We start from the raw sequence: 15,396 nt of genomic DNA on the forward strand, positions 1-15,396 counted from the left end.
GTTTCATTTTATCGTTGTTCAGTCGCTAAGTCGTGTCTGACTCTTTGTGACCCCCATGGACTGCACCACGCCAGGCCTCCCTGTCCTTCCCTATCTCCCAGAGTTTGCTCAAACTCATGTCCATTCAGTTGGTGATGCTATCCAACCATCTTATCCTCTGTCATCCCCTTCTCCTCCTGCCCTCAATCTTTTTCAGCATCAGGGTGTTTTCCCATGAGTCAGTCGGCTCTTCACATCAGCTGGCCAAAGTATTGGAGCTTCAGCTTCAGCATCAGTCCTTCTGATGAATATTCAGGGTTGATTTCCTTTAGGATTGATTGGTTTAATCTCCTTGCTGTCTGAGGGACTCTCAAGAGTCTTCTCCAGCACCACAATTCAAAAGCATCAATTCTTCGGTGCTCAGCTTTCTTGATGGTCCAACTCTCACATCCATACATGACTACTGGGAAAACCATAGCTTTAACTATATGGACCTTTGCTGGCAAGTGCTGTCTCTGCTTTTTAATAAATACACTGTCTAGGTTTGTCATATCTTTCCTTCCAAGGAGCAAGCGTCTTTTAATTTCATGGCTACAGTCACTGTCCACAGTGATTTTGGAGCCCAGGAAAATAAAAGCTGTCACTTTTCACCTTCTATTTGCCATGAAGTGATGGGACTGGATGCCACAATCTTAGTTTTTTGAATGTTGAGTTTTAAGCCAGGTTTTTCACTCTCCTATTTCACCCTTATCAAAGGATCCTCATCAAAAGGATCTTTAGTTCCTCTTCACTGTCTGCCATTAGGGTGATATCATCTGCATATCTGAAGTTGTTGATATTTCCGCCAGCAATCTTGATTCCAGCTTGTGATTTATCCAGTCCGGCATTTCCCATGATGTACTCTGCATAGAAGTTAAATAAGCAGGGTGACAAATATACAGCCTTGATATACTCCTTTTCCAATTTTGAACCAGTCTGTTGTTCCATGTCCAGTTCTAATTGCTGCTTCTTGACCTGCATACAGGTTTCTCAGGAGGCAGGTAAAGTGGTCTGGTCTTCCCATCTTTTAAAGCATTTTCCATAGTTTGTTGTGATCCACACAATCAAAGGCTTTAGCCTGGTCAATGAAGCAGAAGTAGATGTTTTCTGGAATTGCCTTGCCTTCTCTATGATCCCACAGATGTTGGCGATTTGATCTGTGGTTCCTCTGCCTTTTCTAAACCCAACTTGTACATCTGAAAGTTCTTGGTTCATGTATTGCTGAAGTCTAGCTTGAAGGATTTTGAATATTTTTTTCATTTGCACCTTGTTAAAATGAAATCAGAATGTACAGGCCGTTAGGAGATGCCCTCAGTCTTCATTTTGCTATATGCTCCACCACTCCCCATTGCCCACATGCTCTCAGACTTTGTTACCTGTCCAGCCTGCAGAGCCATCTGGCCCTAGGCCCCGACACAGCAGCTCCCATCAGCTGCAGGGCCCTTAAGAAGACCTTAGTCTCATATTTGTGTCTCCAGTTCCTTTATGCACAGCCTGGCCCGTGATAGGGCCTAGTAAATCTGCCAGGGAATAGCCCTTCTGCTTGCATTTTTCCCTGCCTGGGAGCTCACTTCTTTCAAGGCTGCCTGTTGTATTGTCTACTACCTGCCCCCACCCCCTCCTGCCCAGGCCCCAGTCATTCCCAGTGGGGACTGGGGGTGAAACTCCCTGCTTGGGGTGAGCAGCAGGTTAATTTCCTCCTGGAGCTTCCCTCGGCAAACAATGAGACAATGGCGAGCCGGAGGTGGCCTGCGTAAGACAGCCGTGGAGGGGAAGTTGTAATCTGTGCGTGAAGCCAGCGGGCGGGCAAAGGGGCGAGAAAAGCAGCCCCGGCCAGACCAGGCCCTCCACCCAGCCGGCCCATGGGACCAACCTGAAGGTCACCTGAGTCGCCCTTGAGGAAAACAGCCACGAACCACCACAACGAGGAGAAAACACGGATGGGTGGGGCACGCCCCCACACCCCTTCCCAGTCCAGATGATCCTAGTTCCTCTCTGCATAACCCCAACTGCCCACCTTCTAAGCCCTGCTGGCTGGGAATCATCCCCAGACAGACACCATCTGAGTCTGGCTGTGCTCCGGCGGTGTGACCTTGGGGTGTGTTACTTAACCTCTCTGTGCTGTTGGTTGCTTATCTGTAAAAAAAGAGAATAATACCACCTCCTTCCTCTGGTTGTCAAGAGGATTCCTCCATCATCCCATAGGCATGTATTGAGCATCTGCTATGTGCAGACACTGTGTTGGATGCTGGGGCTACCGCTGTGAACAAGACCGCATCCCTGACCTCATTAACTATAGTCTTAACGTGGAGATAGTCAATAACCGAATAATCACACAGTGAAATTACAACAGTGATAGGTGTTACCAGAAGAGGAGGTGGCAACCTTAGGACCAAGCAACATGAAACTCAATCTAGTTTGCAGGTCAAGATAGGCTTCCTCTAGGAAGAGGCAGTTAAAAACTGAGCTGAACAGGGCACAGAAGTTTACCTGGCCAAGGGGGATGGGTGTAGGGATCAATGCAAGGTTCGGATGCTGGAACAAAGTTGGCATCAATGAGGAAGAACCAGGAGGCCTGTGCATCCGTGACAGGAGTCTGTTCTTCATCTGGAGGGCAACAGGAAGCCACCGAAAGTTGGAGGAGGGAAGTCGTTCCACTGGCTTTCCGCTGATGCAGGGCAGCACTCAGCACAGTACCTGGGCAGGTGGGGTCCCTTCTCCTCGACAGGGGGTCCTGTCCAGGCACCTCAGGCACAACAAACCACTGCTTTCCTACCCTTCCCATCATTGCGCCAAGCCTGGGTTTTGCTGTGCTCCCTCACAGAGGCTGAAGATCAGGGGAGAGGGAGACCGACTAAGCATACTAATGGGTCTAGCCCGCTCTGGGGCCGAGGGACGAGTCAGAAGGGCATCCCGAGACTGTAGAGGAGGACCCCCAGACTCCTCTGCATCTCAAGGCAGCTCTTTGCCCCTCTTCCCTCACCCTAGTGGCTCTCCTAAATCCAGCTCTGGCCTCAGAAAGGGAAATCAGCTGCAGACAACTCAGGGGTATCCCCATCCAAGGTCATGACCCCACACATCCCTGGGAGTTGAGCAGCCTCATTCAAAGCCACACCCACGCTCACATTCAAAGCCAGCCTTGAGCTCTGCCCAAGCAAGTGGCCTCAGACTCACAGAAAGAGCAGTTACACCCTGGGAAGCTGTCGCTACGCTCCTTATGGTCCTTCTTCTTGGCCATCTGAGTGCTATGAGCCTCCCTTTTACCGAGGAGGAAACTGAGGCTTGAGGGGGAGAGTTCCCTGCCCACACTCAGAGCTGGGAAGCAGCCGCTCCTGGTCTCAAAGCCCGTGCTCTGAGGACGCGTCTCCTGCAGCATCGCCTACGCCACCCTCAACCCCTGTGGGTTATTTTACAGACGTGTCACTGCACATGCCAGAGCCCTTGGTGGTTTCCCATGAACCAAGCCAAGGCCCTTCCTGGGCTACAAGCCCCTACCTCTCTCTCAACATGGGCTTCCCCCTCCTTCCCTCACTTGCACCCACCTCTGAGCCTTAGGAGCCCACCACCTCCTCTGCAGCCTGGCCTGCTTCATTCATGCCTCGGCTCTCGGGTCCCCCAGCAGAGGCTCTCCCCCAACTCTCATACCCTGCTTCACTTTTCCCCATCTCCTCTTGACTGTATGGGGACTTTTGTCTGTGGATTGAGCCTTGGTCTCTTGTGCTCACTGCTGTGCATCAGTGCTTGACACAATGGTAAATGCTCAAAAAGTTATTTGTCTCATGAATGAATGAAGGAGGATGGAGAATCTTCATCCCACTCTTGCTCCAGTGTATCCCCCAAACCTGCCTCCCCAACACCCCCCAAACACCTCACTTGCTTGTGCTGAGCTTTATCCCTTCACTGGACCATCCACAGGCCTTGGCAGGTCCTGGTCACAGGCCCCAGGCTAAGGAGTGAGGAGACCAGAGCCCAGCAAGAACCTGTGGCTTGTCCAAGGTCACAGAGCCCCAAAGGTCACAGAGTCACAGTTGTCTGAAGGGGTGTCTCGTGGCGGCCCAGCATTGCAGCAGTATGCACCTCTTATAGGAGCGCCCAGTGGAATGGAACTCCTGAGGCTCCAGCTCACCCCCTTTTTCCAGAGAAACCAGTTATGTCTGGGGGGCGGGGTGGTGTTCTGCTGCCAGCAGCTTTCCTCCTCCCAGCGCTGGGACTCCAGCTCCGAGTGTTCCAGGAAATCCAGGCCGCATTTCCCTCCAGGAGCCGCCGCCCAAAGGGACCCTCTGGGGAGAGACAGAGCATTTTTGAGGAAAAGGGGGGTGAGGGTTGGGGGTGTGGGAGAAAGAGTCACCAAAAAAAAAAAAAATTAGTGGCTGGGCCAGGAATGTGCCTGGGTGAATCGGAGCCAAGCCTCCTGTCACATCCCCAGCTGTGCCGGCCAGGGCGGGATGCAGGGCGCAGGCGGGGCCGGGTCACTCTCCGGGCAGGACACCAGCTGCCAACCTGCTCCTGCTGGACTCCCTGCCACCAGCCTGGTGGGGGAGGAGCCGGGCCAGCATCTGGGCCAGGAGTCAGGACCCGGGGCTCTGTCACCCTAGTCCACTCGCCAGCCGGGGGGCCTCAGTTTCCACCTCTGTGCAATAATGGGATTTGGAGAAACTCTGACATGGGGTGACTTTTCAATCAGAGATGGGGGTGAATAAAGTGAGGGCAGCCACACTCTGTGGCAGAGGTTCTGGACCTGGGCTCCAGGACTCAGGGACTCTGTGAGCTCAGATAGGAATGAAATAAAAACTGTACAGTCACCAACCTCTAACTGAAATTCAGCATTCCCTTCAAGTATAAATGGGGACCACGTGCCCCAGGAGGGTCGGCAGTGCCCTTGCCACAACAGAAGTTGGAGACACTTGTCTGACATCAGCACAGTGCACGTAGACACCCCCACACACATATTGTTTAAGCTCATCGAGACCCCAAACCTGCCTGCGCACTTTTAACTTAATGTCGTTATAAAGGAGCTCTTCTATTACTACATCGTGAATTCTTGCTGCTGTTGCGGTCATGGCATCTCAGTGTGACTGACTTCCTTTGTAAGTCTATGCACTTTATTTTATGCGGTTAAAAACCATGATTGTGATAAGGGGTCCATCCTATCACCACATGCCAAAGGGGTCCATAGGACAAAAACCTAAAAATCCCTGCTTTACATGCAGCCATTTTGGGTTGTAAGTGGGGAGGTACTCTGTATATTGACTTGGAACAATGTCAAAATACCGTGCTAAGTACAATACAAAAAGCAGGATGCATCAATGTCCGTGTAAAAACAAGCTGGCTACCTACATTAGCTTGATGTGCAAGGAGGCCCAAGCTGGAAACAGTGGTCATCTCCAGGCTCCCAAGGAGATCCATCGCTCAACACCTGGAGTACTGATTTTTTTTCCCTTGTGCATAAAAATTCAGAAAGAGTCAGGCTTCTGGGAAGATGACTGTGACTGTGGTGGAAATGCAGTTTTTGAATCTTTCCAAATCCCCACATCAAAATAGGTGAACCAACTGGTTAGCAAACCAAAACCTCACCGACCAGATTTACATACAAACCAGGTGACAAGGCGTCCCTACAAATCCCCAAATACAAGTGGATGGAGACCAACCTGCACAGGATCAGGGTCTTCATGGGAGAACACTTACACTGTATTTGTCTCCAGGGATACATGACTTTTAATAATAAAGTCTCAGTCCCTGCCCCAGGGCCCAGGATTAGTGGGAGACACAGTTAATCACAGAAAGACATATAAAACTGCAACTGTGGCCAGAGTAATTCTAAGAGTTCCAGATCTTGAAAGTATACAACAGAACCCATTTCAAACAAATCATGGTTGAGAAAAAAGAACAAAGCACAAAAGAAGAAAGAAAGAAAGAGCCCGGTAGACAGACACACAGATAATCCCTTCTTTGCAGACCCAGCTCAGTGGCCAGGAGACAGAGAGGGCAGCTGTCCATCCACGCCTGCTCCAGGGAAACTCCCCAGCCCCCAGCCCTAGCCTCAACACCCACCGCCCAGCGTCTTCCTTCACGATGAATCATGTGTTTGTGGACTGAAGACAAGGTGATCTAGCCAGGAAGTCTGCAGAGTCATTAGCATGGAAGCAGCCCCTCAGAGCGGAAAAAACACAGCCCTCAGAAGCTGGAGACATGGGTTCGAGTCCCAGCTTGGCCACATAATTCACAGTGTGAGCTCACACAGACCTCAGAGGTACAGAAAGCCCGTATCTCGCAGGTCTCACACGCACATCTGAGATGCCTCTAGACTCCCAGGTGGGCTCTTCTGCACCTCAGCTCCTCTGTGTAGAGGGAAATCAGAGGCCCTTGGCAGCCACTGGATTGTCACTCACAGGGATGAGGATGAAGGCCTGTCGTGCCCTCTCGCCTTAGGCTCTCCAGATACTCTGGTGGCACCAACAGAGCCCTGGGGACCCAGCCACACTTCTGTCCACTCTCAAGAGCAACCCCAGGAGGTAGGTGTCCTCATCCCCATTGGACAGATGAGAAAACCGAGGCTCAGAGAAGGGAAGGAGGTGACCTGAGGTCACACAGCCCTATTGTGCTTTGACCCTGGTCACTCGATGGGTGCACCTCACCCCCCTCCCCAGGGACAACAACTCTGTCCTGGCAGCTCTGGCCCCACGCCCAGTCTGGAAGCCCGCTCAGGGGTGCGGCTGTCTCCCTGTGAACAAGACTATTTTTAGTGTCGGCAGCAGGGGCCAGGGGCCAAAGCCAGGAGTGACAATGGGGGGAAGGGGGTGGGGCTGCTGGCGGCCGCCCCCGCACCCAGCAGCCGCCCCATTTCCTCGAGGAACCAGGCTGTGCACAATACAAGGAAAGCCGAGTGGGGAGCGGCTGGGGGCTCCTGTTGGGGGGGCTGACCTGGCCCATCAGGGCAGCTGGGGGACTGGAGGAGGCCTCTGGACCAGGGGGGAAACGGACCGTTAGTCCAGCTGCCTGGCCTGGGCAGAGATGATCTCTCATGCTTTACGCATACACACACACACACACACACACACACACACACATTCTCTCTCACACACACCTCAATCTGTCTCTCACACTCAGGCTCATTCTGTGTTTCTTTCTCTCACATGTACTCACCCATACACATGTACACACACACACACATATACACACACAAGTCTTTTCCTAACTCCTACAGTCTCACCTCCAGCCTCAGAGGCAGAGAACTGGGGCCCTGGGGACTCAATGAGGTGATTCTCACAAAGGAGCTGATCCTCCCCAACCAGGAACTGATCTGGGGTTCAGGTGAGAAATGCCATCATGAGCACCCCAGACATTCTGCCAGGCTGTGGCTTCTCGGGGAGGGGTGTCCCTGCTGAGGAGGGTCCTAGACTGGGGCTCCCAGTCGAGGGGGAGCCGTATGACAGGAGAGGAAGGTAGCTCCCTCCAGTCTGGCAGCAAGGGCTCCTTCCTTGGCCTCTACACAGGGGGCTCCAGTGCTGCTGGGCAAGGTCCCTGAACCGAATTTGATGTCTGAGGTTGTCACCGGTCCTCCCATGGCTCGGGGCAAGAGACTATGCCTCCGGTTCCCTGCCCCTGCACTGTCATCCATCACACCTCCACATCCTGGCTTATGCCATGCCCCTGCCAGGGGTGCCCTCCTGGTCTCCCCATTCTCCTACCACCATTAAAGCTCTGAGAGCAAAGACAGCAACATTCTTATCTGCCACTATCACCTCTCCAGAACCAAATATGGTGCCAGGCACATAACGGGGGTGCAATACGCACCTGTGGAATAAAATCCTTGCCGCCTGCTGGTGGCCTCCTCTTCCCCAACTAAGGACAGACTTATCTCACTGGACCTTCTCACTGCCCAGTGAGGCAGACACATTCATCCCCACCTCGGGGAGGAGAAAACTGACACTAGGAGGGGAGACAGCTTACTGAAGATCACACGACAGATAGTAGCCTAGGCAGGATTCAGTCTAGACCAGGGACCCCAGGCTGTGTCCTCACAAGCCCACACCTGCCCCCGGCTGTCAGCTCTCAACCTGAAGTTGACGTGGTCTAAGTGCCATCACAGTCCAGCTGCCAGATGAAAGTGACAGTGGGAAAGGGGAGATGGGATGGAGTTCCAGATGTATGTTAGAGATGGGATCAACAGGACAAGAAGCAGGGGTGAGGTGGGAGGAGTCAAGGAGGTCCCTCCTGGTGTTGGGCCTGAGCAGCAGCATGAAGGGTGGCCCTTTACTGACAGAGAGAATTGCAGAAGCAACAGTGGTGGGCACATTGATGGGCAGATATCAGCATCTAGAGCTCAGGAGAGAGCCTGGATCCACATGTTAGATTTCTTTTTTTTGGCTTTCCCTCACAGTTTGTGGGATCTCAGTTCCCTGAGCAGGGATTTAGCCTATGCCCCCAGCAGTGAAAGCACAGAGTCCTAACCACAGGACCACCAGGGAATTGCCTACATGTTAGATCTACATTTAAGAGTCATTAGGGCATGGGTAGGCTAATGTCACGGGGCTGGGTGACATCACCTGGGAGTGAGTCCACAGAGGAGAGAAGATGGCAGAATTTTACTAAGAGAGTAATCAATGCTGGCATGAGTGAGGTTCCTTTGCCCCAAGATTTCAGGTCTTTGTTCAAATGTCACTTCAGAGAGGCCCTCCCTGACTACCCTCATAAAACAGCTCTTGGGCTTTACAGCCTGACCTGATGTTATTGTACACTGATTTCTTTCCTGTGTTTTGTCTGTCTCCTCGTGGCACTGGGGGCTCCTTGAATTGGAACTTAGTGCCTCCTCAGAGGGACTTAATTTCCCACTAGGAGCCCAGCCTGGCACACGGTGAGCCCTTCATAGGTATTTGTTGAATGAATGAATGAATGCCCTGGACAGTGCCCATCCGGTCACTCAGCTGAGCTCAGACTGTGTGAGCCACTGAGGGCAGGGACTCTGGGCTCACCTTGGTGTCACCAGCATTGCACAGCGCAGGAGTGAAAGGGGCATCTGTTGAGGGTCCCTCCACAGGGCCCATCTGTGGAGTCTGGAGTGGCAGGGGTCCAGAACCCTGGGCCAAGGGCCTGGCCTGTCCCCAGCCCACCCCTTCCACTCTCCCCTGAGACTCCAGACTCTGCTTCCTCCCTTGCAGCTGTATCTTCCGCCTCCCAGCCTCTTCCTTTCCTCCTCATCTGGGCCCCTAGCTACATCTCCTTAGGACTTTATCTTCCCTTCAGCTGCTCTGGAGGGACAGAGGCCCTCCCTACATCCTTTCTTTCCCCTGGCCTGCGCCCTAAAGCCTCTGCCTCAGGCTCAGCGCCCCGGCCATCCTCTCTTCTCCCCTGCAGCCACTTCCAGGGGGCACAGTGGGACAGGACCAGGCAGGAGTGGCCAGAGGATCCTCAGGTCCTTCCAAAGGCCTCCAAGCCTCCAACTTGCTGTGTGGGCTCTCCACTCAAAAGGCCAGCTTGGGAACTCGGCTGTCTGTGCTCCAGTCCCTACTCTGCCACTTCTTATCTGTGTAGTTTTAGGCAAGTCACTTAATCCTCCTGTGCCTCATTCTTCTCAGGTGAAAAATGAGGGTCAAGACACCCACCTACTTCACCTGGAAGAGTAAAAGATAAAGCCTGTCCGGCCTTTAACAGAAGGTTTGACACAGAGAGTTTGTCTTAACACGAGGTCGTGATGCCACTGCGGGGAAATCTTTGTAAACTGCAAAGCCCTAAATGGCCCTTGGCTGGGTATTGTGCCATGTTTCTGACCCAACAAACCCAAAACTCTGAAGGAGGACCTCCTAGTGGCCCCTAATCTATCCCAGATGTTCTCTACCATCATTATCCTTATCAGTACATGATCAATAACCTCCTCAGGCTTTAGAAAGGCCACAGACAAGGGTTGAGGTCCCAGAGAACACCCTAGAATAGCACCACTCCAGCTAAGCCCACTGTCCTCAGAGGCCTCACAATAATCTGAAACAGGGAAGAGTCATTATTATTCCATTTTACAGATCCTGATGCTAGAGCTCAGAGAACTTACAGCTGCCTGACCCCAAAGCCCAGGCTCCATTGCTGTCCCCAGCTGACTGACTGGAGTCCCGGCCCAGCAGTCCACACCTGCGCTCAACTTGGGGACTCCTTTGAGCTCCCCCACAATCCTGCCTAGCAGCTTCTCCCTCCCATTTTCACCAGGTACTTGTCTGTCCTTCCAGGATCTTATGCCAGTCAGCCCGGGAACATGCTTAGAAGCTTCAGTCATGTCCTACTCTTTGCGACCGCATGGACTGTAGCTCACCAGACTCCTCTGTCCGTGGGATTTCCCAGGCAAGAATACTGGAGTGGGTCGTCATTTCCTACTCCAGGGGATCTTTCCGACCCAGGGATAGAACCTGCATTTCTTGCATCTCCTGCATTGGCAGGAGGGTTTTTTATCACTAGGGCCACCTGGGAAGACCAGGAAGAGCCAGCAACAAATCAACTGCTCTTTCCCCCTGGATTCCAGAACAAGAGAAGCTGGTGTCACTGTGAGCCTGGAGGCCCCAGGCCTAGATTTGCCCGTCAGTATTACCAACAGCCCCCACATGGAAGGGGCTCTTATTCCCATGTTACAGTTTGACTCGGAGAAGTTAGGTGAACAACTTGCCTAAGGTCACTTAGCTAAAGAGGCTGTGAGCCAGAGTTGAAACTCAGGTCTATCGGATTCCAAAAGGATTGCTGCCAAGGCATCAAAGAGTTCAGTGACATCGAGTGACTTCTTTCCCGATTCTAGTCCTTAAATGCAGATAGCAACATGCCGTTTGTTGAGTTGCAAGAATTAAGTGGAAGAGTTTATAAAGTGCCCAGAACAGCACTGCACACATGAGTGTGGTATTGCTGAAGGACAGGGAGCGCTGAGGTCAGGCCAATCTAAGGTCGAGACCCGGCTTCACTTTTGCTCATGGAGACAAATGTTGTATCTCTCTGAGCCGCAACACACTCATCTGGAATACAGGGATGATCAGCCACTCTCATAAAGATGGTCCTCAAAGATTAATTTTTTAAAACTTAAAGACATAACTCTCATACAAATAAAAAGTAAGCGTGTGCCAAGGGGTTCCCTGGTGGTCCAGTGTTTAAGAATTCGTCTTGCACTGCAAGGGTTGTGGATTTGATCCCTGGTCAGGGAATTAAGATCCTACATGCTGGGGGCATCTAAACCCGAGCCCCACACTACTGAACCTGCACACCACTCACTGCTAGAGAGTCGGTGTGCTGCAGTGAGGATCCTGAATGACACAACTGAGACCCTGTGCAGGCAAATAAATAATTTGCTTTTTAAGTGCGTGTCCTCCCTGCTCTCTCTTGGGTTCACATTCTGCCCAACTGTGTCTTGCTCTCAAGAGGCATAAGTCGTCTCCCCCAGCAAGGCCACCCGGGTTGCAGAGGAGGTGGCATGTGGCTCCTCTTTGCTCGGCTCTCAGAGCACATCATGGCCCTGATCATGGCCTGAAATTCAGCTAGCCCTTCCTTATTGGTGCTTTGGGAGAGTAGCTCCATGTTCTGGCATGACTGTAAAACACTTCATAGGTGTAGGAGCTGGTGTCATAGATGAAAAGCACAGAGGAAATGTTGGTGTTGCACTGTTATTTTGGTCAAAAAAAGTTTGAAATCAAAAAGGGTGATAGAACTGCACAGCTCATTTTACCCAGAAATAGAGAAAGTTCAAGTTTTAGATAACACTGAAAGGGGTTCAGGAAGTTTTGGTTCCTGGAAATAATTAAAATTTATGTGAAGAACAGAAAATGAGAAAAGGTACTTTTTCCTTGAAAATAGAGACTTTGCTTAAAAAAAAAAGTAAGCATATGCTAAAATTATCTGTAATTTATTAGCATTTAACCAATCAGCAGGGCTGTTAAGCTGGTTCAAAGAGTGTAAGAAAGTTTATAATCAATGAAAGACAAAATGCTGAAAAATGATTGCAGAGTGAAACTGCCTAAACTCCTACAGGGCAAAACAACTACAACCTTCAGGATGACCTTTTCTACTGGACAAAAATCATAAATAAACCTACAGTGAACACAGAACTTCCCCGTGTTCGGGGCCTAGCAAATGAGTAAATGACAAGTCAGGAAAAGATCTGTTCCCCTAGAGACTTAGATAACCCTTGAGTGGGCCTGTTAAAAGGATGCTCCAGCATGTTTCGGAAAGGACAAGCAGTTCTCCTTTTGCATTATTGCTGAGTGTGGGGTAGTTTTTTTTAACCTGAGGGTGCAATGCAATAACAGAGGTAGAAAGGATTTACAGATTTATTATTTGTGCAGTGTCTCTGCCCACCAAACCCAGAACTCTGGGGGAGTCCCTCTGAGCCGCCCTTATGATACCAAATGAGGTAGACAGTGAGCTAGGAATGCTTGAAAGGCTATAAACTATTTACAAACACCATCTTATTCATCTTTTTTAAAAAATTCATTTATTTGCTTTTGGCTGTGCTGGGCCTTCTCAGGCTTTCTCTAGTTGTGGCAAGTGCGGTGGGGGGGGCACTCTCAAGCTGTGGTGTGCAGGCTTCTCACTGCTTCTCTTGTAGCACAGCACAGGCTCTAGAGTGCAAGAGCTTCAGTGGTTGTGGTGCACAGGCTTTAGTTGGCCTTCAGTATGTGGACTCTTCATGAACCAGGGGTCAAATCCATGTCCCCTGCATTGGCAGGCAGATTCTTAACCAATGGACCACCAGGTAAGTCCCTTTACTTATCTTTATTTCCTTCCAGATCATTCTGAACGTCAGGGTTGGGACTAGGGTGAGGTGATGCTGAACATCACATGATCCATATCCTTTACATGGAGTCCCTGCTCACCCAGTGGCTCTCTGGTAGGGTCTGGAAAAGTGTTTAGTTCTATTTATTCAATGACTATTTCCTGGGGGGGCCTACATGCTGCCAGCACTGTCCTGGGTACTTGGGATGAAGCAGAAAGCAGTCCCTGCCTTCAAAAGCCTAGAATCTAAACAGGAGACAATCAACCAAGATAAGGTTGCTGGGCTTCTCTGGTAGCTCAGACGGTAAAGAATCCGCCTGCAATGTGGGAGATCTGGGCTCAGTCCCTGGGTGGGGAAGATGCCCTGGAGAAAGAAGGGAATGGCAACCCACTCCAGTATTTTTGCCTAGAAAATCCCATGGACAGGGGAGCTACAGTCCATGCGGTTGCAGAGAGTTGGACACAACTTGAGTGACTAACACACACACAAACACAAGCACTCAAAAGGAAAAGCACAGGGATGAAGAGGAGCAGGGCTGCCAGCTTCCGGGCCAGCAGAGGAAAAGTTTTCCAAATGGGGACATTCAAGTTGGGGCATGAAGAACGAGAGGATGCCAACGAAGGAAAAGATTGTGAGGAAGGCATCACAGGCGAGAGGCACAGCACACGCAAAGGCTGTGATGCAGGAACCAGCTTCAAGGCATGGAGCAAAACAGTGTGGCCATTGCTTAGTGGCAGGAGATGAGGTGAGGAGAGAAACCAGGACTTGTGGTAAGAGTGGAGGTGAATCTGATCAGAGACTTAGATTTAATTCTAAACATGATGGGAAGGTACTGGAGTGTTTTGGTCAGACACCTCTGTTATCCCATCTCTGAAAGGGAGGCGGTCTTGGTTTCTACCTCAGGGCTCCAACCAGGGGTTCTGATGGTGAGGTTCCTGAACTGGCAGCATCAGCATCCCCTGGAACTTGTTAGAAATACAGATTCTTGGGACCAACCCCAAACCTACAGATCAAACACTGAGAGCTGGGTTTTAACAAGCCCTCTGGGTGATTTTGATGACATACAAGTTTGGTAACCACTGCGCTGGAATCAATTTTGTCATTCAGCCACTCAGTCATGTCCGACTCTTTGTGACCCCATGAACTGCAGCACGCCAGGCTTCCCTGTCCTTCACCATCTCCTGGAGTTTGCTCAGACTCACGTCCATTGAGTCGGTGATGCCATCCAACCATCTCATCCTTTGTCGCCCCCTTCTCCTCTTGCCCTCAATCTTTCCCAGCATCAGGGTCTTTTCCAATGAGTTGGCTCTTCGCATCACGTAGCCAAAGTATAGGAGCTTCAGCTTCAGCACCGGTTCTTCCAATGAATATTCAGACTTGAATCAATAACCCACAAGTTAGAAATGCGACCCCAAGTCGCCACCTCGTGTTATGTTATGGGAACTACAGCCTGGATACACATTCCATCACCAGCCAGCTGGGAAAAGGAAGCACATTTTCCACCAAAAGGACACAGACCGTGGTCCTGGACAGGAGGGCGGCTTTAGAGTGTACCTGCCCACTTTTCTCATATGCAAGGAACACAACATAGGAGGGCTTCCTCAGTGAGTAACTTCAAGCTTTCTCCCTGCTACAGTCGGGATAAAGCCCAGATTCCTTGCCAGGTTCGCTCTCTCCCTATCTTCCTGTCCTCATTTCTCTCCTCTCACTCATGTACTCCCTGCCAGCTTACTTCCTTTTTGCTTCTCAAACACACCAAGCATATCAGGGCTTTGGTACTTGCTGTTATGCCTGGAAGGTTCTCCCTGCAGACTTGCATGGCTCATTCCACTTCAGTCAGATCTCATTCCAATGCCACCTCCTTCAGGAAGTCTTAACTATACCCAAGCAGCCCTAGCCCTATTTCTACGACCCTGTCTTCTTTTTCTTCCTCCCTGACATTGTTTTATACGTTTATTTGATTTTTTGTCTATCCTTCTGAGACCATGCGTTCCAATAAGGGAGGGATGTTCATTCTGTTCACGTTATAGTTCCAATACACACAGTTGGTGCTCAACAGATATTTACCAAACAAATACATATACTGTGAGACAGGTTTACCACCCTCTTTCTGACCAATGGGGAGACTGAGGCTTAGTAAAGTGACATGACATGCCTCACTCAAGCTCATACAATGAGTAAGGGGCTGGGATTCATACGGAAAGGAGGAGTTCTGGAAGCTGAGGTGTGAGCTATGTTGATAGAGGCTGGAGGAACTCCAGTAACCCTGCAGTTCTGGAGGCTAGGGAGACTTTTTTTCTTTTTTGGTTCCTCTAGGTCTTCATTGTTGCGTGTGGGCTTTTTTCTAGTTGCAAGAGAGCTTAGCTGCTCCATGACATATAGGATCTTATTTCTCTGATGAGGGATCGAACCTGTGTCCCCTGCATTAGAAGGCAGATTCTTAACCATTGGACCATCAGGGAAGCCCCTAGGGAGACTTTTCAATCTGGCTATCAAGCCTCCATCACCCAAGGTCAACAAGAGGTACTTATGAGTTTTAAAGGATGTTCTTCAAGGTCAAGGAACAGAGGGCAAGGGTCCAGTGCCAAGATCTCAAACGGGGCAGTGTTGTCAGGGGCGTTGGGCAGCACCACTGATCGGGGTGT

The sequence above is a fragment of the Bos indicus genome, chromosome 13 (assembly GCF_029378745.1).
Source record: "Bos indicus isolate NIAB-ARS_2022 breed Sahiwal x Tharparkar chromosome 13, NIAB-ARS_B.indTharparkar_mat_pri_1.0, whole genome shotgun sequence".
Lineage (NCBI taxonomy): Eukaryota > Metazoa > Chordata > Mammalia > Artiodactyla > Bovidae > Bos > Bos indicus.